This window comes from Moschus berezovskii, chromosome X (genome assembly GCF_049115385.1).
Source record: "Moschus berezovskii isolate FMDL1 chromosome X, NW_MosBer_1.0, whole genome shotgun sequence".
Taxonomy (NCBI): Eukaryota; Metazoa; Chordata; class Mammalia; order Artiodactyla; family Moschidae; genus Moschus; species Moschus berezovskii.
In genome coordinates this window covers 47,541,783-47,569,598 of record NC_142488.1, presented here as the reverse complement: position 1 = coordinate 47,569,598, position 27,816 = coordinate 47,541,783, and the positions used below count along the sequence as shown (strand labels likewise).

At 40.6% G+C, this 27,816-nt stretch overlaps 1 protein-coding gene across 4 annotated transcripts in view; it reads left to right on the top strand.

Moving 5' to 3' along the window:
• HEPH (hephaestin) overlaps positions 1 to 27,816 on the top strand; it is a 124,749-nt gene that overhangs the window by 71,473 nt on the left and 25,460 nt on the right. The window lies entirely within an intron of this gene.

Here is a 27,816-nt window from a genome sequence, read left to right as displayed (position 1 = left end):
GGTGGTACAGCTCCTCTCGGCCACCGCCCTAACCCTGGGTCCGGGCAGCTCCTCTCAGCCACGATTCTGCACGTGCTCGGTTGTGCTGGAGCCGGGCGTCTCTCGCGTCTGCGCCGCCGGAGCCGGGCGTCTCTCACGTCTGCGCCCGTGTGTTCAAATTTAATGACCTCAATTATTAAGTATCTAGATTAAAGAATAAATTTTATTTCAGAAGCATGCTACTTGATTTAGGTCATACATAAATGCATGTGTATCACTTCTAGTACCTTAAGTGCTCACCAGCAAAGCATTATTATGCAGACTCACTCGTCACAAGAATGAAGAGCTATTATTCATCTCTTCTGCATGTTAAAAGGTGGTCAACTCTAATTCAAAAGTGCTCACATCATTATGCCTGTAAATAATCATGCAGTTTAAAGATGGGCTGAGTTAAGTACAACTGCAACATATTATAAACAATTTATTGCAAAAATGTCACAAGTTAAAACTAGAATACTCTACACAATTGATAACAAGATATAATAAAATCTTTTCAATAAAGTTCTCTCTATAATAAGTTGGCCAAATGGATATATATAGATATGATAAAGATCTTATTGAAGATGCATACAGGTCAGAATTTTGAGGAAAATAAATCACATCTGCTTCACCAGGCTCTTGAAAAGTATTCATTACTGGATTCAATTCAGTCACTCAGTCATGTCCGACTCTTTGCGACCCCATGAATCACAGCATGTCAGGACTCCCTGTCCATCACCAACTCCCGGAGTTCACTCAAACTCATGTCCATTGAGTCGGTGATGCCATCCAGCCATCTCATTCACTGTCGTCCCCATCTCCTCCTACCCCCAATCCCTCCCAGCATCAGAGTCTTTTCCAGTGAGTCAACTCGTCGCATGAGGTGGCCAAAGTATTGGAGTTTCAGCTTTAGCATCAGTCCTTCTAATGAACACCCAGGATCGATCTCCTTTAGAATGGACTGGTTGGATCCCCTTGCAGTCCAAGGGACTCTCAAGAGTCTTCTCCAGCACCACAGTTCAAAAGCATCGATTATTCAGCGATTAGCCTTCTTCACAGTCCAACTCTCACATCCATACATGACCACGGGAAAAACCATAGCCTTGACTAGATGAAACTTGGTTGGCAAAGTAATGTCTCTGCTTTTCAATATGCTATCCAGGTTGGTCATAACTTTCCTTCCAAGGAGTAAGCATCTTAATTTCATGGCTGAAATCAGTATCCGCAGTGATTTTGGAGCACAAAAAAAAATAAAGTCTGACACTGTTTCCAATGTTTCCCTATCTATTTCCAATGAAGTGATTGGACCAGATGCCATGATCTTGGTTATCTGAATGTTGAGCTTCAAGCCAAACTTTTCACTCTCCTCTTTCACTTTCATCAAGAGGCCTTTGAGTTCCTCTTCACTTTCTGCCATAAGGGTGGAGTCATCTTCATCTCTGAGGTTATTGATATTTCTCCCAGCAATCTTGATTCCAGCTTGTGCTTCTTCCAGCCCAGCGTTCCTCATGATGTAGTCTGCATATAATTTAAATAAGCAAGGTGACAATATACAGCCTTGACGTACTCCTTTTCCTATTTGGAACCAGTCTGTTGTTCCATGTCCAGTTTTAACTGTTGCTTCCTGACCTGCATACAGGTTTCTCAAGAGGCAGGTCAGGTGGTCTGGTGTTCCCATCTCTTTCACAGTTTTCCACAGTTTATTGTGATCCACACAGTCAAAGGCTTTGGCATAGTCAATAAAGTAGAAGTAGATGTTTTTCTGGAACTCTCTTGCTTTATCCATGATCCAGCAGATGTTGGCAATTTGATCTCTGGTGCCTCTGCCTTTTCTAAAACCTGTTTGAACATCTGGAAGTTCACGAATCACATATTGCTGAAGCCTGGCTTGGAGAATTTTGAGCATGACTTTACTAGCCTGTGAGATGAGTGCAATTGTGCGGTAGTTTGAGCATTCTTTGGCATTGCTTTTCTTTGGGATTGGAATGAAGACTGACCTTTGCCAGTCCTGTGGTCACTGCTGAATTTTCCAAATTTGCTGGCATATTGAGTGCAGCACTTTCAAAGCATCATCTTTCAAGATTTGAAATAGCTCAATTGGAATTCCATTACCTCCACTAGCTTTGTTCGTAGTGATGCTCTCTAAGGCCAACTTGACTTAACCTTCCAAGATGTCTGGTTCCAGCTGAGTGATCACGCCATCATGGTTATCTTCATCATGAAGATCTTTTTTGTACAGTTCTTCTGTGTATTCTTGCCACCTCTTCTTAATATCTTCTGCTTCTGTTAGGTCCATACCATCTGTCCTTTATCAAGCCCATCTTTGCATGAAATGTTCCCTTGATATCTCTAATTTTCTTGAAAACATATCTTGCTTTTCCTAGTCTGTTGTTTTCCTCTATTTCTTTGCATTGATCACTGAGGAAGGCTTTCTTATCTCTCCTTGCTATTCTTTGGAACTCTGCATTCAGATGCTGATATCTTTCCTTTTCTCCTTTGCTTTTCGCTTCTCTTCTTTTCACAGTTATTTGTAAGGCCTCCTCAGACAGCCATTTTGCATTTTTGCATTTCTTTTCCAGGGGGATGTTCTTGGTCCCTGTCTCCTGTACAATGTCATGAACCTCCGTCCAGAGTTCATCAGGCACTCTATCTATCAGATCTACTCCCTTAAATCAATTTCTCACTTCCACTGTATAAACATAAGGGATTTGATTGAGCTCATATCTGAATGGTCTAGTGGTTTTCCCTACTTTCTTCAATTTAAGTCTGAATTTGGCCATAAGGAGTTCATGATCTGAGCCACAGTCAGCTCCTGGTCTTGTTTTTGCTAGCTGTTTAGCTTCTCCTTCTTTGGCTGCAAAGAATATAATCAATCTGATTTCGGTGTTGACCATCTGGTGATGTCCATGTGTAGAGTCTTCGCTTGTGTTGCTGGAAGAGGGTGTTTGCTATGACCAGTGCGTTCTCTTGGCAAAACTCTATTAGCCTTTGCCCTGCTTCATTTCATGCTCAAGGCCAAATTTTTCTGTTACTCCAAGTGTTTCTTGACTTCCCACTTTTGCATTCCAGTCCCCTATAATGAAAAGCACATCTTTTTGGGGTGTTAGTTCTAAAAGGTCTTGTAGGTCTTCATAGAACTGTTCAACTTCGGCTTCTTCAACATTACTGGTTATGTAACATAAGTAAGCAAAATTTGGGACTCATTCTTTCACTGAAATGTGCTTCCATTTCAGTGACTGTTTTCTGAAAGAAATCCCTGGAGCTGCTTTCATAATTCAATAACACTGGGCACTGAACTACCTATAGAAAGCTCTCTCACTTCTGTGTATAAGACAAGTCATGTGTGCTCTGCATCCATCTCCTCACAGAGCTGCATGAACAGATGTAAGTAAAGGGAAGAAGCTGAAGTTGAATGGTTCTACAAGGACCTTTTAGAAGTAACACTAAAAACGATGTCCTTTACATCATAGGAGTCAAGACATACCTGGAGTAACAGGCTAGTTTGGCCCTGGAGTACAGAATGAAGCAAGGCAAAGGCTAACAGAGTTTTGCCAAGAGAATGCACTGGTCATAGCAAACACCCTCTTCCAACAACACAAGAGATGACTCTACACATGGATGTCACCAGATAGTCAATAGCAAAATCAGATTGATTATATTCTTTGCAGCTGAAGATGGAGATGTCCTATACAGTCAGCAAAAACAAGACCAGGAGCTAACTAGCTCACATCATGAACTCCTTATTGCAAAATTCAGATTTAAATTGAATAAAGTAGGAAAAGCCACTAGACCACTTAGATATGACCTAAATCAAATCCCTTATGATTATAAAGTAGAAGTGACAAATAGATTCAAAGCATTAAATCTGATAGTCAGAGTGCCTGAATAACTATGGACAGAGGTTCATGACATTGTACAGGAGGCAGTGATCAAGAATATCCCTAGGGAAAATAAATACAAAAGGTCAAAATGGTTGACTGAGGATGCCTTACAAATAGCTGAGAAAAGAAGGAAAGCTAAAGGCAAAGGAGAAAAGGAAAGCTATTGCATCTGAATGCAGAGTTCCAAAGAATAGCAAGGAGTGATAAAGTGATAAGAAAGCCTTCCTAAGTGATCAATGCAAAGAAATAGAGGAAAACAATAGAAGAGGAAAGACTAGAGATCTCTTCAAAAAAATTAGAGACATCAAGTGAACAATTTGTTCAAAGATGGACACAATAAAGGATAGAAACCATATGGACCTAACAGTAACAGAAGATATTAAGAGGTGGCAATAATACATGGAAGAACTACGCAAAAAAGATCTTCATGATCCAGATAACCTCGATGGTGTTATCACTCACCAAGAGCCAGACATCCTGGAATGTGAATTCAAGTGGGCCTTAGGAAGCATCACTTTGAACAAAGCTAGTGGAGGTGATGGAATTCCAGTTGAATTATTTCAAGTCCAAAAAGATGATCCCGTTAAAATGCCAGCAAATTTGGAAAACTCAGCAGTGGTCACAGGACTGGAAAAGGTCAGTTTTTATTCCAATTCCAAAGAATGTTCAAACTATGGTACAATTGCACTCATCTCACATGCTAGTAACGGAGAAGGCAATGGCACCCCACCCCAGTACTCTTGCCTGGAAAATCCCATGGACGGAGGACCTGGTGGGCTGCAGTCCATGGAGTCGCTAAGAGTCGGACACAACTGAGCTACATCACTTTCACTTTTCACTTTCATGCATTGGAGAAGGAACTGGCAAAACACCCCCACACACACACCTAGTGTTCTTGCCTGGAGAATTCCAGGGACGGATGTGCCTGGTGGGCTTTCGTCTCGTGGGGTCGCACAGAGTCGGACACAACTGAAGTGACTTAGCAGCAGCAGCACATGATAGTAAAGTAATGCTCAAAATTCTCCAAGCTAGGTTTTCCTGTTGGATTTAGAAAAGGCAGAGGAACCAGACATCAAATTGCCAACATCAGTTAGATCATAGAAAAAATCAAGAGAGTTCCATAAAATAGTCTGCATTATTGACTATGCCAAAGCCTTTGACTGTGTGGATCACAAGAAACTGCAAAATTCTACAAGAGATGAGAATAACAGATCACCTTACATGCCTCCTGAGAAATCTTCATGCCGCTCAAGAAGCAACAGTTAGAACCAGACATGGAACAGTGGAGTGGTTCCAAATTGGGAAAGGAGTGCAACAAATCTCTATACTGCCACCCTGTTTATTTAACTTATATGCAGAGTACATCATGTGAAATGCCAGGGTGGATGAAGCACAAGCTGAAATCAAGATTTCTGGGAGAAATATCAGCAACCCCATATATACAGATGACACCACCCTTATGGCAGGAAGTGAAGAGGAACTGAGGAGTCTCGATGAATGTGAAAAAGGAGAGTGGAAAAGCTGGCTTAAAACTCCACATTCAAAAACTAAAATCATGGCATCTGGTTCCATCACTTCATGGAAAATAGATGGGCAAGCAATGGAAACAGTGAGAGACTTTCTTTTCTTGGGCTCCAAAATCACTGTAGATGGTGACTGAAGCCATGAATTTAAAAGACGCTTGCTCCTTGGAAGGAAAGTTATGACAGATCAGGACAGAATATCAAAAAGCAGAGATATTACTTTACTCACAAAGGTCCACCTAGTCAAAGCTATTGTTTTTCCAGTAGTCATGTGTGGATGTGAGTGTTAGACAATAAAGAACGCTGAGTGCTGAAGAATTGCTGCTTTTGAACTGTGGTGTTGGAGTAGACTCTTGAGAGTCCCTTGGACTGCAAGGAGATCCAACCAGTCCATCCTAACAGAAATCAATCCTGAATATTCATAGGAAGTTCTCATGCTGAAGCTGAGGTTCCATTACTTTGGCCACCTGATTTGAAGAACTGACTCATTGGAAAAGACCCTGATGCTTGGAAAGATTGAAGGCAGGAGGAGAAGGGGACAATAGAGGATGAGATGGGTGGGTGGCATCACCAACTCGATGGACACAAGTTTGAACAAGCTCTGGGGGTTGGTGATGGACAAGGAAACCTGGCGTGCTGCAGTGAATGGGGTGGCAAAGAGTCAGACACGACTGAGCAACTGAACTGGACTGACTTGAATACTTGATAATTTTAATCATGTCCTTCAAAACTTTGTTAAGTTCAGGTGGTGGTTTTTGTTTTTGTTTTGTTTTTTTTGGGGGGGCTAACCAGCATTGCTCTGGGCTTCCTTGGTAGCTGAGTGTTACGGAGTCTGCCTGCAATGCAGGAGACCTGGGTTTGATCCCTGGTTTGGGAACATTCAGAAGTGACCACTTTGACCCAAGTAGTAAAACCATAAAGCTCATTCAGTCATGACAGCTGCTCTGTCCATGCATAAAATGACACAAAATGACTTCTTCAGTTTTCCTGATATGTAATCATTTAAAGGGGCTTCCCTGGTAGCTCAGTTGGTAAAGAATTCCCCTGCAATACAGGAGACCATGGTTCAATTTCTGAGTTGGGAAGTTACCCTGGAGAAGGGATAGGCTACCCACTCCAGTATTCTTGAGCTCCCCTGGTGGTTCAATTGGTAAAGAATTAGTCTGCAGTGAGTGAGACCTGGGTTTGATCCCTGGATTGGGAAGATCCCCTGGAGGAGGGAATGGCAACCCACTCCAATATTCTTGCCTGGTGAATTCCCATGGACAGAGGAGTCTGGTGGGCTACAGTCCATGGAGTCACAAAGAGTTGGACATGACTCAGTGACTAAGCACAACACACAACAACACAATCATTCAAAGACTTGAACATTTCTGTAGCTATGGTGTTGGTTTGCAACAGAAGTGCATATCATCCTCCTGCAAATATATCACACAAAAATAAGCATTATTGCCTTGTTGTCAACATCAGTTGACTTGTCCACCTGGATTACTTACATTGTGATGTGTGCTGTGCTGTGCTGTACTTCGTCTCTCAGTCATGTCCAACTCTTTGCAACTCTATGAACTGTAGCCTGCCATGCTCCTCTGTCCATGGGAGTTCACCATGCAAGAAAACGGAAGTGGGTTGCCATACCCTCCTCCAGGGGATCTTCCTGATCTAGGAATCAAACTGGGTTCTCCTGCATTGCAGGCAGATTCTTTACCAGCTGAGCTACCAGGAAAGCCCAGTGACTCATTCCGTTCCATTCCGTTCTGTTCCATCGCTCAGTCGTGTCCGACTCTTTGAGACCCCGTGGACTGTAGCCTCACCAGGCTTTTCCATCTATGGGATTCTCCAGGCAAGAATACTGGAGTGGGTTACCGTTTCCTTCTCCAGGGGATCTTCCCGACCCAGGGATGGAACCTGGGTCTCCCGTATTGGAGGCAGACGCATTAACTTCTGAGCCACCAGGAAAGCCCAGTGACTCATTAATCCTCTCTAAAAATTGTAGCTCAGTAGCCTCTGCTATTTCATCAGTTACTCTAGTTTTGGTGCTAACTGAAAGAGGAATACATGTCACAATTGGAACTTCACCCTCTCCTAAAAGTTCATGACAAATGTCCTTAGAAGCAGACAGGATCAACTCTTCACCAATAGGAAAGGACCTTTATATATATATATAAATTAATTTATTTATTTTAATTGGAGTCTAATTACTTTACAATACTGTAACGGTTTTTCCCATACATTGACATGTATCAGCCATGGGTGTACATGTGTCCCCCATTCTGAACCTCCTTCAACTCCCCCACACACACACACACATCCCATCCTTCAGGGTTGTCCCAGTGTACCGGCACTGAGCGCCCTGTCTCATGCATCAGACCTGGACTGGTGATCTATTTAACATAGTAAAAGTGTTCTTAACTTTAGCAATGTGGTTCAGTTCAATTCAGTCACTCAGTCGTGTCTGACTCTTTATGAGCCCATTCATTGCAACACGCCAGGCTTCCCTATCCATTACCAACTCCCAGAGCTTGCTTAAGCTCATGTCCACCAAGTTGGTGATGCCATCCAACCATCTCATCCTCTGTCATCCCTTTCTCCTCCTGCCTTCAATCTTTTCCAGCACCAAGATCTTTTCAAACGAATCAGTTCTTCGCATCAGGTGGCCAGAGTATCCGAGCTTCAGCTTCAGCATGAGTCCTTCCAATGAATATTCAGGATTGATTTCCTTTAGGATGGACCGGTTGGATCTCCTTGCAATCCAAAGGACACTCAAGAGTCTTCTCCAACACCACAGTTCAAAAGCATCAATTCTTTGGCACTCAGTTTTCTTTATGGTGCAACTCTCACGTCCATACAAGACTACTGGAAAAACCATAGCCTTGACTAGACGGACCTTTGTGGGCAAAGTAATGTCTCTGCTTTTTAATATGCTGTTTAGTTTTGTCATAACTTATCTTTCAGGGAGCAAGAGTCTTTTAATTTCATGGCTGTAGTCACCATCTAGATTGATTTTGGAGCCCAAGAAAAAAAAGTCTTTCACTGTTTCCATTGTTTACCCATCTATTTTCCATGAAGTGATGGGACTGGATGCCATGATCTTAGTTTTTTGAATGTGGTGTTTTAAGCCAGCTTTGCTGTTTCACTTTCATCAAGAGATTCCTCAGTTCCTCTTTGCTTTTTGCCATGAGGGTGGTGCCATCTGCATATCTGAGGTTATTGATATTTCACCCAGAGATCTTGATTTTAGCTTGTGCTTCATCCAGCCCCTCATTGCACATGATGTACTCTGCATATAAGTTAAATAAGCAAGGTGACAATATAGACTTGTCGCACTCCTTTCCCAATTTGGAACCAGTCCACTGTTCTATGTCTGGTTCTAAATGTTGCTTCTTGAACTGCATGCAGATTTCTCAGGAGGCAGGTAAGTTGGTCTGTTATTCCAATCTCTTGAATAATTTTCCACAGTTTCTTGTGATCCACACAGTCAAAGGATTTGGCGTAGTCAATAAAGCAGAAGTAGATATTTTTCTGGAATCTTCTAGTTTTTTTCTTTGATCCAACATAGGTTAGCAATTTGATTTCTGGTTCCTCTGCCTTTTATATATCCAGTTTGAACATCTGGAAGTTCTTGGTTCATGTATTGTTGAAACCTAGCTTGGAGAATTTTGAGCATTACTTTGCTAGCATGTGAGATGAGTGCAATTGTGTGACAGTTTGAACATTCTTTGGCATTACCATTCTTTGAAATTGGAACAAAAACTGACCTTTTCCAGTCCTGTAGCCACTGCTGAGTTTTCCAAATTTGCTGGCATATTGAGTGCAGCTCTTTAAGAGCATCATCGTTTAGGATTTGAAAGAGCTCAGCTGGAATTCCTTCACCTCCAATATCTTTGTTCATATTGATGCCTTCTAAGGCCTACTTGAACGCACAGGGCATAGCAAACACCCTCTTCCAACAACACAAGAGAAGACTTTACAGATGGACATCACCAGATGGTCAACACGGAAATCAGATTGATTATATTCTTTGCAGCCAAAGATGGAGAAGCTCTATACAGTTAGCAAAAACAAGACCAGGAGCTGACTGTGGCTCAGATCCTGAACACCTTATTGCCAAATTCAGACTTAAATTGAAGAAAGTAGGGAAAACCATTAGACCTTTCAGATATGACCTAAATCAAATCCCTTATGATTATACAGTGGAAGTGAGAAATAGATTCAAGGGTCTAGATGTGATAGATAGAGTGTCTGATGAACTCTGGTTGGAGGTTCGTGGCATTGTACAGGAGACAGGGACCAAGACCATCCCCATGGAAAAGAAATGCAAAAAAGCAAAATGGCTGTCTGAGGAGGGCTTACAAATAGCTGTGAAAAGAAGAGAAGTGAAAAGCAAAGGAGGAAAGAAAGATATAAACATCTGAACGCAGAGTTTCAAAGAATAGCAAGGGGAGATAAGAAAGCCTTCCTCAGTGATCAATGCAAAGAAATAGAGGAAAACAACAGAATAGGAAAAACAAGAGATCACTTCAAGAAAATTAGAGACATCAAGGGAACATTTCATGCAAAGATGGGCTCGATGAAGGACAGAAATGATATGAACCTAACAGAAGCAGAAGATATTAAGAAGAGGTGGCAAGAATACATAGAAGAACTGTACAAAAAAAGATCTTCACGAAGAAGATAATCACGATGACGTGATCACTCACCTGGAGCCAGACATCTTGGAATGTGAAGTCAAGTGGGCCTTAAAGAGCATCACGACGAACAAAGCTAGTGGAGGTGATGGAATTCCAATTGAGCTATTTCAAATCTTGAAAGATGATGCTGTGAAAGTGCTGCACTCAATATGCCAGCACATTTGGAAAACTCAGCAGTGGCCACAGGACTGGAAAAGGTCAGTCTTCATTCCAATCCCAAAGAAAAGCAATGCCAAGAATGCTCAAACTACCGCACAGTTGCACTCATCTCACATGCTAGTAAAGTCATGCTCAAAATTCTCCAAGCCAGGCTTCAGCAATATGTGAACCATGAACTTCCAGATGTTCAAGCAGGTTTTAGAAAAGGCAGAGGCACCAGAGATCGAATTGCCAACATCCGCTGGATCATGGAGAAAGCAAGAGAGTTCCAGGAAAACATCTATTTCTGCTTCATTGACTATGCCAAAGCCTTTGACTGTGTGGATCACAATAAACTGTGGAAAATTGTGAAAGAGATGGGAATACCAGACCACCTGACCTGCCTCTTGAGAAACCTGTATGCAGGTCAGGAAGCAACAGTTAGAACTGGACATGGAACAACAGACTGGTTCCAAATAGGAAAAGGAGTACGTCAAGGTTGTATATTGTCACCTTGCTTATTTAACTTCTATGCAGACTACATCATGAGGAACGCTGGGCTGGAAGAAGCACAAGCTGGAATCAAGATTGCTGGGAGAAATATCAATAACCTCAGAGATGAAGATGACTCCACCCTTATGGCAGAAAGTGAAGAGGAACTCAAAGGCCTCTTGATGAACGTGAAAGAGGAGAGTGAAAAGGTTGGCTTGAAGCTCAACATTCAGAAAACGAAGATCATGGCATCTGGTCCCATCACTTCATGGGAAATAGATGGGGAAACAGGGGAAACAGTGTCAGACTTTATTTTTGGGGGCTCCAAGATCACTGCAGATGCTGATTGCAGCCATGAAATTAAAAGATGCTTACTCCTTGCAAGGAAAGTTATGACCAGCCTAAATAGCATATTAAAAAGCAGAGACATTATTTTGCAACCAAGGTCCGTCTAATCAAGGCTATGGTTTTTCCCGTGGTCATGTATGGATGTGAGAGTTGGACTGTGAAGAAAGCTGATCGCCGAAGAATTGATGCTTTTGAACTGTGGTGCTGGAGAAGACTCTTGAGAGTCCCTTGGACTGCAAGGAAATCCAACCAGTCCATTCCAGGGGAGATCAATCCTGGGTGTTCATTGGAGGAACTTATGCTGAAGCTGAAACTCCATTACTTTGGCCACCTCATGTGACTAGTTGACTCACTGGAAAAGAGTCTGATGCTAGGAGGGATTGCGGATAGGAGGAGATGGGGACGACAGAGAATGAGATGGCTGGATGGCATCACCGCCTCGATGGACATGGATTTGAGTGAACTCCTGGTGTTGGTGATGGACAGGGAGGCCTGGCGTGCTGTGATTCATGGGGTCACAAAGAGTCGGACACGACTGAGCGACTGAACTGAACTGAACTGAACTGAAGGTCTACTTAACTTTGTACTCCAGGATATCTGGCTCCAGGTGTGTGATCACACCATTTAATTATCTGGGTCATTAAGGTTTTTATTTATTTATTTTTATAGTTCTTCTCTGTATTCTTGCCATCTCATCTTAATATCCCCTGCTTCTGTTAGGTCCTTAAATTTCTGTCCTTTATTGTGCTCATCTTTGCATGAAATGTTCCCTTGGTATCTCTAGGTTTCTGGAAAATATTGCTAGTCTTTCCATTTATTGTTTTCCTCTATTTCTTTCTATTGATCTCTTAGGAAGGCTTTCCATTGACCAAGAATAAGGCTCCTAGTGAGGACACATTTGTTGAATTGATGGCCTTCTATAATTGCTTCTATTCTTCATTTTCACGGATTTTTTTTCTTTTGAACAAATACAGTGGCTTGTCTTTTAATTCAGGGTATTTGGTTTTCATGTCATGAAGCAATTTTGAAGGTTTCATGGCTTTTTTGGATGGTGGTTGTCACATATTATATAAAACAGACTTGGAGAATGTGAATACTTGTTGCAATGAACCTGTAACCTAAGTAGTTCTCTATATTGTATTTTAATTGAGCTTTCTTTTTGTTGTCTTAGAGTCTTCTGCTCTGTCATCATTGGGTCTTTTGTAATTTTCAACGAAGCTCCCCAGTGACTTTTTTTTTTTTAAACTCATTTTGGCTAGTGTTATCTTGTGGGCTTACCAAAACTGTGACTGAGACAAGTGTGCAGTGTAGAAAAGAGGCATAGATGGAAGTGTTAAATCAAATAATGAATTGACCATGCATGGACTAAAATAAGTGTCAGATTTTAACTTAAAGCCTCCTATTAGATGCAGATTGTCACTTGCCATTCAATAATATGGGCTAGATATGAGTGCAAGCAACTGATTTATTATTGTCTCTGTACAATTGAACCTCTCTGCTAGTGATAATATGTATTTGTAGCCACTCCCATGTCACCACCTCAGCTCAACCACAGATCATCAGGTGTTAGATTCTCATGAGGATTGTGCAACCTAGCAGAGTAAGCAGTAAGGTTTGCACTCCTATGAGAATCGAAAGCTGCTGCTTATCTGACAGTAGGCAGAGCTCAGGGAGTAATGAGAGTGATGAGTAACTGTAAATACAGATGAAGCGTCACTCACTCACTCACTACTAACTTCCTGCTGTGTGGCCTGGTTCCTAACAGGTTATGGACTGTTGATACCATTTTCACATAGAGTCCTTGGATTGTTTTGCTTTCAGGGTAAAGCTGGCCTGATAAAATGTTTAAAAATGTCTCCTCCTCTTCTGTATTTTAGAAGAGTTTGAGAAAGACTGCTGTTAATTCTTTTTTGAATATTTGGTAGAATTCACCAGTGAAGACTTATGGTGTTGGACATTTATTTGTGGGTACTTTTGTTCACAGATTAAATCTGCTTACTGTTGATCAATCAGTCTGTTTAGATTTCTATTTCTTTATGTTCTAGTCTTGGAAGAGTGTGTATTTCCAGTAATTTACTCATATCTTCTAGGTTGTCAAATTTGTTGTCATGATATTGTTTCTAGTTGTCTCCTGTGATCCTTTGCACTTCTGTATTATTAGCTGTGATATGTCTTCTTTCATTTAATTTTGAACTTATTTTTAATTGGAGGATAATTGCTCTACATTGTGTTCTTGGTTTCTGCCATAAAACTGCATGAGTTAGACATAAGTATACATATATGCTTTATCGAGCTCATCTTTGCATGAAATGCTCCCTTGATATCTCCAATTTTCTTGAAAAGGTCTCTTGTTTTTCCTATTCTGTTGTTTTCCTCTATTTCTTTGCATTGATCGCTCAGGAAGGTTTTCTTATCCCTCCTTGCTATTCTTTGGAACTCTGCATTCAGATGCTGATATCTTTCCTTTTCTTCTTTGCTTTTCGCTTCTCTTCTTTTCACAGCTATTTGTAAGGCCTCCTCAGACAGCCATTTTGCTTTTTTGCATTTCTTTTCCATGGGGATGGTCCTGGTCCCTGTCTCCTGTACAATGTCACGAACCTACGTCCAGAGTTCATCAGGCACTCTATCAGATCTAGTCCCTTAAATATATTTCTTACTTCCATTGTATAATCATAAGGGATTTGATTTAGGTCATATCTGAAAGGTCTAATGATTTTCCCTACTTTCTTCAATTTAAGTCTGAATTTGGCAATAAGGAGTTCATGATCTGAGCCACAGTCAGCTCCTGTTCTTGTTTTGCTGACTGTATAGAGCTTCTCCATTTTTGTCTGCAAAGAATATAATTAATCTGATTTCGGTGTTGACCATCTGGTGATGTCCATGTGTAGAGTCTTCTCTTGTGTTGTTGGAAGAGGGTGTTTGCTATGACAAGTGCGTTCTCTTGGCAAAACTCTATTAGCCTTTGCCCTGCTTCATTCCGTGCTCCAAGGCTAAATTTGCCTGTTACTCCAGGTGTTTCTTGACTTCCTACTTTTTCATTCCAGTCCCCTATGATGAAAAGGATATCTTTTTTGGATGTTAGTTCTAAAAGGTCTTGTAGGTCTTCATAGAACCGTTCAACTTCGGCTTCTTCAGCATTACTGGTTGGGGCATAGACTTTGATTACTGTAATATTGAATGGTTTGCCTTGGAAACGAACAGAAATGGTATGGACCTAACAGAAGCAGAAGATATTAAGAAGAGGTGGCAAGAATACACAGAAGAACTGAACAAAAAGATCCTCATGATGAAGATAATCACGATGACGTGATCACTCACATGGAGCCAGACATCTTGGAATGTGAAGTCAAGTGGGCCTTGGAGAGCATCACTACGAACAAAGCTAGTGGAGGTGATGGAATTCCAATTGAGCTATTTCAAATCCTGAAAGATGATGCTGTGAAAGTGCTGCACTCAATATGACAGCAAATTTGGAAAACTCAGCAGTGGCCACAGAACTGGAAAAGGTCAGTCTTCATTCCAATCCCAAAGAAAGGAAATACCAAAGAATGCTCAAACTATCGCACAATTGCACTCATCTCTAAAGCTAGTAAAGTCAAGATCAAAATTCTCCAAGCCAGGCTTCAGCAATATGTGAACCGTGAAATTCCAGATGTTCAAGCAGGTTTTGGAAAAGGCAAAGGAACTAGATATCAAATAGCCGCCATCTGCTGGATCATGGATAAAGCAAGAGAGTTCCAGAAAAACATCTATTTCTGTTTTATTGACTATGCCAAAGCCTTTGACTGTGTGGATCACAATAAACTGTGGAACAATCTGAAAGACATGGGAATAGCAGACCACCTAACCTGCCTCTTGAGAAACCTGTATGCAGGTCAGGAAGCAATAGTTAGAACTGGACATGCAACAACAGACTGGTTCCAAATAGGAAAAGGAGTACGTCAAGGCTGTATATTGTCACCCTGCTTATTTAACTTATATGCAGACTACATCATGAGGAACGCTGGGCTGGAAGAAGCACAAGCTGGAATCAAGATTGCTGGGAGAAATATCAATAACCTCAGATATGCAGATGACACCACCCTGATGGCAGAAAGTGAAGAGGAACTCAAAAACCTCTTGATGAAAGTGAAAGAGGAGAGTGAAAAGGTTGGCTTGAAGCTCAACATTCAGAAAACGAAGATCATGGCATCTGGTCCCATCACTTCATGGGAAATAGATGGGGAAACAGTGGAAACAGTGTCAGAGTTTATTTTTTGGGGCTCCAAAATCACTGCAGATGCTGATTGCAGCCATGAAATTAAAAGATGCTTACTCCTTGGAAGGAAAGTTATGACCAAACTAGATAGCATATTAAAAAGCAGAGACATTACTTTACCAACCAAGGTCCATCTAGTCAAGGCTATGGTTTTTCCCGTGGTCATTTATGGATGTGAGAGTTGGACTGTGAAGAAAGCCGATCGCCGAAAAATTGATACTTTTGGACTGTGGAGCTGGAGAAGACTCTTGAGAGTCCCTTGGACTTCGGGGAAATCCAACCAGTCCATTTTAGAGGAGGTAGATCCTGGGTGTTCTTTGGAAGGACTGATGCTAAAGCTGAAACTCCATTACTTTGGCCACCTCATGCGACGAATTGACTTACTGGAAACGAATCTGATGCTAGGAGGGATTGTGGGTGGGAGGAGACGGGGACGACAGAGAATGAGATGGCTGGATGGCATCACCAACTCGATGGACATGAGTTTGAGTGAACTCCGGGAGTTGGTGATGGACAGGGAGGCCTGGCATGCTGTGATTCATGGGGTCGCAAAGTGTCGGACACGACTGAGCAAATGAACTGAATTGAACTGATAAATATATCCCCTTCCTCTAGAACCTTGCCCTACATCCCCATTCTACCCCTCTAGGTTGTCACAGAGCACTGGGTTAAATTCTCTTTTGTACAGCAGCTTCCCACTAGATATTTGTTTTACATATCGTAATGTATAATCTTCAATGCTATTCTCACAATACATTATCAACCTCTCTTTACCCTGATGTGTCCACAATCTTTTCTCTGTATCTCTGTCTGTATTCCTGCCCTGCATATAGGTTCATCAGTACTGTTTTTCTAGATTCCATATATATGCGTTAATATGCAATATTTGACTTCCTCTTTCTGACTTACTTCACTCTGTAAAACAAGTTCTAGGTTCATTAACCCCAGTTCAACTGACTCAAATTTATTGCTTTTTATGAGTGAGTAACATTCCATTGTGTGTATACACACACACTTTATCCACTCATCTGTCAATGGACATCGAGGTCGTTACGATGTCCTGGCTATTATTAATAATGCTGCTATGAACATCGGGGTATATGTGTGTTTTTGAATTATGGTTTATGGTTTTCTTAAGGTATGTGCCTAGAAGTGGGATTGCTGGGTCATACAGTAGTTTTACTCCTACTGTTTAAAGGAATCTCCATAATGTTCTCCATAGGGGCTCTATCAATTTACATCTCCACCAACAGTGAGAGAGTGTTCCCTTTTCTCCACATCCTCTTAAGCATTTACTGTTTGTAAATGCTTTGATGATGGCCATTCTGACCAGTGTGATGTGATACCTCATTGTAGTTTTGATTTGCAATTCTGTAATAATGAGCTAGGAGCTTACCAGTGGCTCAGTGGTAAGGTGCAATGCAGGAGACACAGGAGATATGGGTTCAATCCTTCATCAGAAAGATTCCCTAGAGGAAGGCATGGCATCCCGCTCGAGTATTCTTGCTGGGAAAGTCCCATGGATTGAGGAACCTAGTGGACTACAGTCCATAGAATGGCAAAGAATCAGACACAACTGAAGCAACCCAGCATGCAATGATGAGCTTTGCTGAGCATCTTTTCACATGTTTATTGGCCATTTGTATATGTTCTTTGGAAAAATGTCTATTTAGGTCTTCTGCCCATTTTTAAAGTGGGTTATTTGTTTCTCTGATACTCAGCATCATGAGCTGATGTATATTTTGAAGATTAATTCTTTGACATTTGCTTCATTTGCAATTACTTTCATTCTGAGGGCTGTCTTTTCATCTTATTTATAATTTCCTTTGATGTGCAAAAACTCTTGTTTAAATAAGTCCTATTTCTAATTTTTATTTTTACTTCCATTGCATTATGACATGAGCCAAAGAGAATCTTGTGCGATTTATGTCAAAGAGTGTTCTGTCTATGATTTCCCCTAAGAGTGGTCGCAAAGAGTCAGACACGACTGAGCGACTGAACTGAACTGAACCTTACAGTTAGATCTTAAATCCATTTTGATATAATCTTTGTGGATGGTGTTAGAAACTGTTTTGTTTTCATTATTTTACATGTAGCCATCCAGGTTTCCCAACACCACTTATGGAAGAGGCTCTCTTTTCTCCATTGCATATTCTTGCCCCTTTATCAAAGATAAGGTTCCCAGAGATGTTGGTTTATTTCAGGGCTTTCTATCTTGTTCTATTGATATATATTTCTGTTTTGGTGAAAGTACCATAATGTCTTGATTACTGTACCTTTGTAGTATAGTTTGAAGTCACGAAGGTTGATTCCTCCAGCTCCATTTTTGTTTCCAAAGATTACTGTTGCTATTCCAGACCTTTTGTGGTTCCATGCAAATTGTTAATTTTTTTGTTCCAGTTCTCAGGAAAATGCCATTATTAATTTGATTGGGATTTCACTGAATCTGTAGAATGCTTTGAGTTGTACGGTAATTTTCATGAGGTTGATTTTTCTGATTCAAGAACATGATACATATCTCCACTTTTTGTGTTATCTGTTTTCTTTCATCAGTGTCTTACACTTTTCTGCATATAGGTCTTTTGTCTCCTACAGTTTAGTTCAGTTCAGTTCAGTCGCTCAGTCGTGTCCGACTCTCCACGACCCCATGAATCACAACACGCCAGGCCTCCCTGTCCATCACCAACTTCCGGAGTTCACTCAAACTCATGTCCACAGAGTCGGTGATGCCATCCAGCCATCTCATTCTCTGTCGTCCCCTTCTCCTCCCGCCCCCAACATTTCCCAGCATCAGAGTCTTTTCCAGTGAGTCAACTCGTCTCATGAGGTGGCCAAAGTATTGCAGTTTCAGCTTTAGTATCAGTCCTTCCAATGAACCTTGTCTCCTTAGGTAGGTGTATTGCTAGACATTTTATTTATTTATTTATTTATTGTTGCAAAGGGTAATGGGATTATTCTTACAAATTCTCTTTCTGACTTTTTGTTGTTAGTGTATAGGAATTCAAGGGATTTCCGTATATTTATTTTCCAAACTGTGACTTTATTAAGCCCATTGATTAGCTCTAGTAAGTTTTTGATATTATATTTCGGTTCAGTTCAGTTCAGTTCATTCGCTCAGTCGTGTCTGACTGTTTGCAACCCCATGAACCGCAGCATGTCAGGCCTCCCTGTCCATCACCAACTCCCGGAGTTTACCCAAACTCATGTCCATTGAGTCGGTTATGCCATCCAACCATCTCATCCTCTGTTGTCCCTTTCTCCTCCTTCCCTCGATCTTTCCTAGCATCAGGGTCTTTTCAAGTGAGTCAGCTCTTCATATCAGGTGATCAAAATATTGGAGTTTCAGGTTCAAGATCAGTCCTTTCAATGAACACCCAGGACTGATCTCCTTTAGGATGGACTTGTTGAATCCCCTTGCAGTCCAAGGGACTCTCAAGAGTCTTCTCCAACACCACAGTTCAAAAGCATCAATTCTTCAGGGCTCAGTTTTCTTTATAGTCCAACTCTCATATCCATACGTGACTACTGAAAAAACGATAGTCTTGACTAGACGGACCTTTGTTGGCAAAGTAATGTCTCTGCTTTTTAATATACTGTCTAGGTTGGTCATAACTTTCCTTTCAATGAGCAAGCATCTTTTAATTTCATGGCTGTAGTCACCATCTACTGTGATTTTGGTGCCCCCCAAAATAAAGTCAGCCACTGTTTCCACTGTTTCCCCATCTATTTCACATGAAGTGATGGGACCAGATGCCAAGATAATTGTTTTCTGAATGTTGATCTTTAAGCCAACTTTTTCACTCTCCTCTTTCACTTTCATCAAGAGGCTCTTTTGTTCTTCACTTTCTGCCATAAGGGTGGTGTCATCTGCATATCTGAAGTTATTGAGATTTCTCCAGACAATCTTGATTCTAGCTTGTGCTTCTTCCAGCCCAGCATTTCTCATGATGTATTCTGCATATAAGTTCAATAAGCAGGGTGACAATATACACCCTTGACGTACTCCTTTTCCTGTTTGGAACCAGTGTGTTGTTCCATGTCCAGTTCTAACTGTTGCTTCCTGACCTGCATATAGGTTTCTCAAGAGGCAGGTCAGGTGGTCTGGTATTCCCATCTCTTTCAGAATTTTGCACAGTTTCTTGTGTTCCACATATTCAAAGGATTTGGCATAGTCAATAAAGTAGAATTATATGTTTTCTGGAACTCTCTTGGTTTTTTGATGATCCAGCAGATGTAGGATTTTCCATATATAATATCATGTCATTTGCAAAGAGAGAGAATTTTACATCTTCTTTTCCATTCTGAATTCCTTTTATTTATATTCCCTGTCTTATTGCCATGGCTAGGACTTCCAAAACTATGTTGAATAGTAGTGAAGAGATTGGACACTCTTGTCTTGCTCTTGATATTAGAGGAAATGGTTTCCACCACTGAGAAAAATCTGTGCTGTTGGTTTGTCTTATACAGCCTCTATTATGTTGAGGTAGTTTCATTCTATAACCATTTTCTGGAGAGGCTTTTTAAATCACAAATGGGTTTTGGATCTTGTGTAATGCTTTTCCTGTATCTGTGGAGATTACCATATTATTTTTATATTTCAATTAATAATATGGTGTATCACATTGATTGATTTGCATGTATTGAAGAATCTCTGTATCTCTGTGATAAACCACACTCGACCATCTAATATTATGCTTTCAATGTATTGTTAGATTCTGTTTTCCAGTATTCTGTTGAGGATTTCACATCTATGTTCATCAGAGATACTGGCCAATAATTTGCTTTATTGTGATATTTTTATTTTGGTATCAGTGTGATGGTGGCCTCATAGAATGAGTTTGGGTATGTTCTTCCTTATGCAGTTTTTTGAAAGATTGAGAGAGACAGATGTTAGCTCATCTCTAAATGAAAGAATTTGCTTTTGAAGCCATCTTGCCCTGGGCTTTTGTTTTGGGGGAGATTTTTTTAAAAAACTAAGTTTCAATTTCAGGGCCTGTGTTTTGTCTGTTTAAATTTTCTATTTCTTCCTGGTTCAGTCTTGAAAGGTTGTATTTTTCAAAGATTTATCCATTAAAATTTTTTTTCATGTAATTGCTCATAGTAGTCTTTATGATCCTTGATATTTCTGCATTTTCTGCTGTATCCTCTCCTTTTTCTTACTGTTTTATTGGTTTGAGTCTTCTCCCTTTTTCCTTGGTAAGACTGGCTTATGCATAGTTAATTCTGTTGTTTTATTGATCTCTGATATTGTTTCCTTTATTTCATTCTCGTTTATTCCTCCTCTGATCTTTATGATTTCTTTCCTACTAACTGTATTGTTGCTGTTGTTATTCTTTTTCTGGTTGCCTTCAATGAAAGGTTAAGTTGTATATTTGATGGTTTTCTTATTTCTTTTTTAAAATTTATTTATTTAATTTATGATATTGTATTGGTTATGCCATACAATGACTTGAATCCGCCATGAGTGTACATGTGTTCCCCATCCTGAAACACCCACCCATCTCCCTCTGAGTAATCCCAGGGCACCAGCCCCGAGCACCCTGTCTCATGCATTGAACCTGAACTGGTGATTTATTTCACATATGATAATATACATGTTTCAATGCCATTCTCCCATACCATCCCACCCTCGCCTTCTCACAGAGTCCAAAAGACTGTTCAATACATCTGTGTCTCTTTTGCTGTCTTGCATACAGGATTATCATTGTCTTCTTTCTACATTCCATATATATGCGTTAGTATACTGTATTGGTATTTTTCTTTCTGGCTTACTTCACTCTGTATAGTAGGCTCCAGTTTCATCCACCTCATTACAACTGATTCAAATGTATTCTTTTAATGGCTGAATAATACTCTGTTGTGTATATGTATCACAGCTTTCTTATCCATTCATCTGCTGATGGCCATCTAGGTTGCTTCCACGTCCTGGCTATTATAAATAGTGCTGCGATGAACATTGGGGTACACATGTCTCTTTCGATTCTAGTTTCCTCGGTGTGTATGCCCAGCAGTGGGATTGCTGGGTATATGGAAGTTCTAATTCCAGTTTTTTAAGGAATCTCCACACTGTTCTCCATAGTGGCTGTACTAGTTTGCATTCCCACCAACAGTGTAAGAGGATTCCCTTTTCTGCACACCCTCTGCAGCATTTATTTCTTGTATGGATAGCAGCCATTCTGAGTGGCGTGAAGTGGCACCTCATTGTGGTTTTGATTTGCATTTTTCTGATAATGAGTGATGTTGAGCATTTTTTCATGTGTTTGTTAGCCATCTGTATGTCTTCTTTGGAGAAATGTCTGTTTAATTCTTTGGCCCACTTTTTGACTGGGTCTTTTATTTTTCTGGAATTGAGCTACAGGAGTTGCCTGTATATTTTTGAGATTAATTCTTTGTCAATTGCTTCGTTTGCTATTATTTCTCCCATTCTGAAGGCTGTCTTTTCACCTTGATTATAGTTTTCTTTATTGTGCAGAAGCTTTCAATTTTAATTAGGTCCCGTTTGTTTATTTTTGCTCTAATTTCCAATAGTCTTGCAGGGGATCATAGAGGATCCTGTTGTGACTTATGTCAGAGAGTGTTTTGCTTACATTTTCCTCTACGAGTTCTATAGTTTCTGGTCTTACATTTAGATCTTTAATCCATTTTGAGTTTATTTTTGTCTATGGTGTTAGAAAGTGTTCTAGTTTCATTCTTTTACAAGTGGTGGACCAGTTTTCCCAGCACCACTTGTTAAAAAGATTGTCTTTTCTCTATTGTAAATTCTTGCCTCCTTTGTCAAAGATAGGGTGTCTTTAGGTGCGTGGATTTATCTCTGGACTTTCTATTTTGTTCCATTGATCTATATTTCTGTCTTTGTGCCAGTACCATACTGTCTTGATGACTGTGGCTTTGTAGTAGAGCCTGAAGTCACGCAGGTTGATTCCTCCAGTTCCATTCTTCTTTGTCAAGATTACTTTGGCTATTCGAGGTTTTTTGCATTTCAATACAAATTGTGAAATAATTTGTTCTAGCTCTGTGAAAAATACCGTTGGTTGCTTGATAGGGAATGCATTGAATCTATAGATTGCTTTGGGGTAGTATACTCATTTTCACTATATTGATTCTTCCGATTCATGAACACGGTATATTTCTCCATCTATTAGTGTCCTGTTTGATTTATTTCACCAGTGTTTTACAGTTATCTATATATAGGTGTTTTGTTTCTTTAGGTAGACATATTCCTAAGTATTTTATTCTTTTCGTTGCAATGGTGAATGGAATTGTTTCCTTAATTTCTCTTTCTGTTTTCTCATTGTTATCGTGTAGGAATACAAGGGATTTCTATATTTTAATTTTATATCCTGCCACAATATTCATTGATTAGCTCTAGTAATTTTCTGGTGGAGTTTTTAAGGTTTTTATTGTAGAGGATCCTGTCATCAGCAAACAGTGAGAGTTTTACTTCTTCATTTCCAGTATGGATTCCTATTATTTCTTTTTCTGCTTTGATTTCTGTGGCCAAAGCTTCCAAAACTATGTTGAATAGTAGTGGTGAGAGTGGGCACCCTTGTCTTGTTCCTGACTTTAGGGGAAATGCTTTCAGTATTTCACCATTTAGGATAATGTTTGCTGTGGGTTTGTCATATATAGCTTTTATTATGTTGAGGCATGTTCCTTTTATTCCTGCTTTCTGGAGGTTTTTTTTTTCTTAATCATAAGTGGATGTTGAATTTTGCCAAAGGCTTTCTCTGTCCCTATTGATATAATCATACGTTTTCAGTTTTCAACATTGATTGATTTGTGGATATTGAAGAATCCTTGCATTCCTGGGATAAAGCCCACTTGATCATGATGTATGATCTTTTTAATATGTTGTTGGATTATGTTTGCTAGAATTTTATTAATGATTTTTGCATCTATGTTCATCAGTGGTATTGACCTGTAGTTTTATTTGTGGCATCCTTGTCAGGTTTTGGTATTAGGATGATTGTGGCCTCATAGAATGAGTTTGGAAGTTTACCTTCCTCTGCAATTTTCTGGAAGAACTTGAGTATGATAGGTGTTAGTTCTCTAAATTTTTGGTAGAATTCAGCTGTGACGCCATCTGGACCTGGGTTTTTGTTTGCTGGAAGATTTCTGATTACAGTTTCCATTTCCATGCTTGTGATAGATCTGTTAAGATTTTCTATTTCTTCCTGGTTCAGTTTTGGAAAGTTATACTTTTCTAAGAACTTGTCCATTTCATCCAAGTTGTCCATTTTATTTGCATATAGTTGCTGATAATAGTCTCTTATGATCCTTTGTATTTCTGTGTTGTCTGTTGTGATCTCTCCTTTCTCATTTCTAATTTTGTTGATTCAATTTTTCTCCCTTTGTTTCTTGATGAGTATAGGTAGTGGTTTGTCAGTTTTATTTCTCCTCTCAAAGAACCAGCTTATGGTTTTGTTGAGTTTTGCTAAGGTCTCTTTTGTTACTTTTGCATTTGTGCCCTAATTTTTAAGATTTATTTCCTTCTAATAACCCTGGCATTTATAATTCTTTCCATTTCAAGTTGCTTTAAGTGTAGAGTTAGGTTATTTAGTTGACTTTTTTCTTGTTTCTTGAGGTGTGCTTGTATTGCTATGAACCTTCCCCTTAGTACTGCTTTTACAGTGTCCCATAGGTTTTGGGTTGTTGTGTTTTCATTTTCATTTGTTTCTCTACATATTTTGATTTCCTTTTTTATTTCTTCTGTGATTTGTTGGTTATTCAGCAATGTATGCATCAGCCTCCATACGTTGGGATTTTTAATAGTTTTTCTACTGTAATTGAGATCTAATCTTACTGCATTGTAGTCAGAAAAGATGTTTGGAATGATTTCAATTTTTTTGAATTAACCAAGGCTAGATTTATGGCCCAGGGTGTGATCTATCCTGGAGAAGATTCCATGTGCATCTGAGAAAAAGGTGAAGGTCATTGTTTTGGGGTGAAATGTCCTATAGATATCAATTAGGACTCACTGGTCTATTGTATCATTTAACGTTTGTGTTTCCTTGTTAATTTTCTGTTTAGTTGATCTATCCATAGGTGTGAGTGGGGTATTAAAAATCTCCCACTATTATTGTGTTATTGTTAATTTCCCCTTTCATGCTTGCTAACATTTGTCTTACATATTGCGGTGCTCCTATGTTGGGTGAATATATATTTATGATTGTTACATCTTCTTCTTATATCGGTCCTTTGATCATTATGTAGTGTCCTTCTTTGTCTCTTTTTACAGCTTTTGTTTTATAGTCTATTTTATGTGATATGAGTATTGCTACTCCTGCTATCTTTCGGTCTCTATTTGCATGGAATATCTTTTTCCAAGCCTTCACTTTCAGTCGGTAGGTGTCCCTCATTTCGAGGTGAGTCTCTTGTTGACAACATTGTTTTGGGTTCGAGTTTGTACACCCTTCCTGTGTTTTCTGTCCAGAGAAGATCCTTTAGCATTTGTTGGACATCTGGTTTGGTGGTGCTGAATTCTCTCAACTTTTGCTTGTATGTAAAGCTTTTGATTTCTCCTTCATATTTGACTGAGATCCTTGCTGGGTACAGTAATCTAGGCTGTAGTTTAATTTCTTTCATCACTTTAAGTATGTCCTGCCATTCCCTTCTGGCCTGAAGAGTTTCTATTGGAAGATCAGCTGTTATCCTTACAGGAATCCCCTTGTGTGTGATTTCTTGTTTTTCCCTTGCTGCTTTTAATATTTGTTTTTTGTGTTTGATCTTTGTTAATTTGATTAATATGTTTCTTGGGGTGTTTTGTCTTGGGTTCATCCTGTTTGATACTCTCTGGGTTTCTTGGACTTGGGTGACTATTTCCTTCCCCATTTCAGGGAAGTTTTCAACTATTATCTCCTCAAGTATTTTCTCGTGGTCTTTCTTTTTGTCTTCTTCTGGGACTCCTATGATTCGAATGTTGGAGCGTTTAACATTGTCCCAGAGGTCTCTGAGGTTGTCCTCGTTTCTTTTAATTCTTTTTTCCTTTTTCTTCTCTGCTTCATTTATTTATACCTTTCTATCTTCTACTTCACTTATCCTATCTTCAGCCTCCGTTATTCTACTTTTGGTTCTCTTCAGAGTGTTTTTGATCTCATTTATTGCATTATTCATTATATATTGACTCTTTTTATTTCTTCTAGGTCCTTCTTAAACCTTATTTGCATCTTCTCGATCCTTGTCTCCAGCCTATTTCTCTGTAACCCCAATTTGTTTTCAAGATTGTGGATCATTTTCCGTATCATTATTCAGAATTCTTTATCAGGTAGATTCCCTATTATCTTTCTATTTTGTTTGATTTGGTGGGCATTTATCCTGTTCCTTTAACTCCTGGGTATTTCTCTACCTTTTCGTCTTGTTTACATTGCTGTGTTTGGGGTGGCCTTTTTATTCTGGCAGTTTGTGGTTCCTCTTTGTTGTGGAGGTTCCTCGCTGTGGGTGGAGTTGGACGGGTGGATTGTCAAGGTTTCCTGGTCAGGGAAGCTTGTGTCGGTGTTCTGGTAGGTGGAGCTGGATTTCTTCTCTCTGGAGTGCAATGAAGTGTCCAGTAATGAGTTATGAGATGTCAGTGGGTTTGGTGTGACTTTGGGGAGCCTGTGTGTTGAGGCTCAGTGTTATGTTCCTGTGTTGCTGGAGAATTTGTGTGGTATGTCTTGCTCTGGAACTTACTGGCCCTTGGGTGGTGCTTGGTTTCAGTGTAGGTATGGAGGCATTTGATTCAGTTCAGTTCAGTTCAGTTCAGTCGCTCAGTCGTGTCCGACTCTCCGCGACCCCATGAATCACAGCACGCCAGGCCTCCCTGTCCATCAACAACCCCCGGAGTACACTCAAATTCATGTCCACAGAGTCGGTGATGCCATCCAGCCATCTCATTCTCCGTCATCCCCTTCTCCTCCCGCCCCCACCTTTCCCAGCATCACAGTCTTTTCCAGTGAGTCAACTCGTCGCATGAGGTGGCCAAAGTATTGCAGTTTCAGCTTTACAATCAGTCCTTCCAATGAACATCCAGGGTTGATCTCCTTTAGAATGGACTGGTTGGATCTCCTTGCAGTATAAGGGACTCTCAAGAGTCTTCTCCAACACCACAGTTCAAAAGCATCGATTCTTCAGTGATCAGCCTTCTTCACAGTCCAACTCTCTAGCTCCTATCAATTAATGTTCCCTGGAGTCAGGAGTTCTCTGGTTTTCTCAGGATTTGGACTTAAGCCTCTTTCCTGTGGTTTTCAGTCTTATTCTTGTAGTAGCCTCAAGACTTCTCCATCTCTCACTTCCCAGGCGGTTCCATCTGTTTTAGCTTCTTCAGTTTGCTGGTCTCTTCAGTGTCTAGTTTCTGCCCTGACATGAGGGGGAGGTGGTGGTCACTTTTTTAAGGCTCACTTGTTCAGTCATGCTGTGTGGAGTGCTCACATTGTCTCAGCCACACTGGGATTGCTCCCGCTCATGGTGTGTGTTCTTTCCCTGTCTATACTGCTCAAGCTCTAGGTTACTCTGCCTGGAACTGTCTGAAGTGGGCCCTGGGTTGCATGCACTAACCAAGTCAAAGCCAGTCAGGTTCAGGTACTCAGGTGTTCCACAAAGACTCAGACTTGGTTGGGCCTGCGTTTTGTGCCCTTCCCCAGTCCAAGCAGCTCATGTGACCAAGTGTTTGGTGATCACGGTCACTGTGACTTATCACCTCCCTGGTCCCTGCCACTCGGTTTTCTGCGTGTACAACCAGCGCACCTTCTCAGGTGGATGTCAACCGTTCAGAATCGCTAGAAGACCTGGTTAGCAACAAAGTCTGCTTGCAGTTTGGTAAATGATGCCTCTCTGGGTCCACGATTGCCCCCTTCCGGCTCTGGCTGCCCTCGCCTGTCTGTCTTGGTGAGTGATGGGCCATCTGCAGCAAGCTAGCTCTAGTCAGTTCTTTGTTCTGTGAGTGGGTCTGGCGGTGTCTTAGGTTAGGGCTTTTTGCCTTTTCGTGAGGTAGCTATCCCGCAGCCTGCTTTGCTATCTCAAGTTAGCTCCCTCAGATTGCCCTCGGGGCGTTCAGTCCCGGTCCTCACTCTAAGCAATGCAGCCCATGCCTCCCTGTCGAGCCCCCGCTTGCTAGTGGCGGATGTGGGCGTCTGCACTGCTTCTGCACTGGAAGTTACCGTTGGGCACGTAATCTGTGGGTTTTGATTGTTTATTTATTTTTCCTCCTGGTTATGTTGCCCTCTGAGGTTCCAAGGCTCACCACAGACTCGCCAGTGAGAGTGTTTCCTGGTGTTTGGAAACTTCTCTCTTTTTTAAGGCTCCCTTCCCAGGACAGATCTCCATCCCTACCTCTTTTGTCTCTCTTTTTATTTTTTCTATTTTTTCCTACCTCCTTTAGAAGACGATGGGCTGCTTTTCTGGGTGCCTGATATCCTCTGCCAGCATTCAGAAGTTGTTTGTGGAAGTTACTCAGCGTTCAAATGTTCTTTTGATGAATTTGTGGGGGAGAAAGT